Source organism: Enhydra lutris, unplaced genomic scaffold, assembly GCF_002288905.1.
Source record: "Enhydra lutris kenyoni isolate GAN:26980312 unplaced genomic scaffold, ASM228890v2 scaffoldscaffold31, whole genome shotgun sequence".
Taxonomy (NCBI): Eukaryota; Metazoa; Chordata; class Mammalia; order Carnivora; family Mustelidae; genus Enhydra; species Enhydra lutris.
In genome coordinates, this window is record NW_019154115.1 from 9,811,715 (window position 1) to 9,812,705 (window position 991).

At 38.8% G+C, this 991-nt stretch overlaps 1 pseudogene; it reads right to left on the reverse strand.

The window, feature by feature from the left end:
* Nucleotides 1–283: 283 nt before the first annotated feature.
* Nucleotides 284–536, reverse strand: LOC111153117 (annotated as a pseudogene).
* Nucleotides 537–991: the final 455 nt, after the last annotated feature.

The window sequence follows — 991 nt, forward strand, 5'->3', positions numbered from 1 at the left end:
TGGCAGCCCTCGGGCACTCCTACCTGATCCTGCAAGAGGAGAAAAAAGTTGTTAAATCCTGGGCAGGAAATAGCCTCAGCTCTGTATTCTGAATTTAGGCTTATGGGAATGAGACCAAACAACATTTATTAAATGTCTACTTGGTGCCAGACATTTGAAAAATAACAGCTTTATCGAGATATGTCACATGCCATAAAATTCACACTTTTTAAAAAATTAACTTTTATTTTATTTGGGTTTTTGCTATTTATTTATGACAAATATTCCACATCTGTGATCCTCTTCAGTCGAAAGTTTTTGAAATGGCACCATCAGCCTTAGCCAATAGGAGGATGGAATCGTCTGATTCACCCATCCTACTAATGGTCCCACAGACAGCTTAGGTTTTAAACTGGCCTTTGAACCTATCTGTCACTCTGTCAACTGGGCCACCTTCATCTGAATGGATGCGTGTCCCTGGTGCTGATGTTGTGGTTGCTCGCCAAGCGTTTCCACTACACACAGAGGTCCACAAACTTGCCAATGTCCTCCTGCATGTGGAGGGTGCAATGGCTGCCACCGCAAATTCATCCTTTTAAAGTGTACAATTTAGTAGGATTTAGTATGTTCCTAGAGATGTGCTATCATCACCATGATCTAATTTTAGAATATTTCATTATCCCAGAAAGAAACCTCATACTCACTAGCATACACTTAACATTCTCCCTTCCCTGGAAACCATTCCTCCACTTCCTGTTTATATGACTTTGCCTATTGGACATTTCCTGTAAATGGAGTAATATATAACTTTTTGTGTCTGGCTTCTTTAACTTGGCTTAGTATTTCTAATGTTTGTCTGTGTTGTGTGCATCAGTAATTCATTTCTTTTTATAGCATAGTAATAATCCATTGTGAGGATACATCACATTTGTATATGGATTCATTAGTTAATGGACAATTGGGTTGTTTCCCCTTTTTACCTATTATGGTTTCTGCTACTCTGGACATTTCT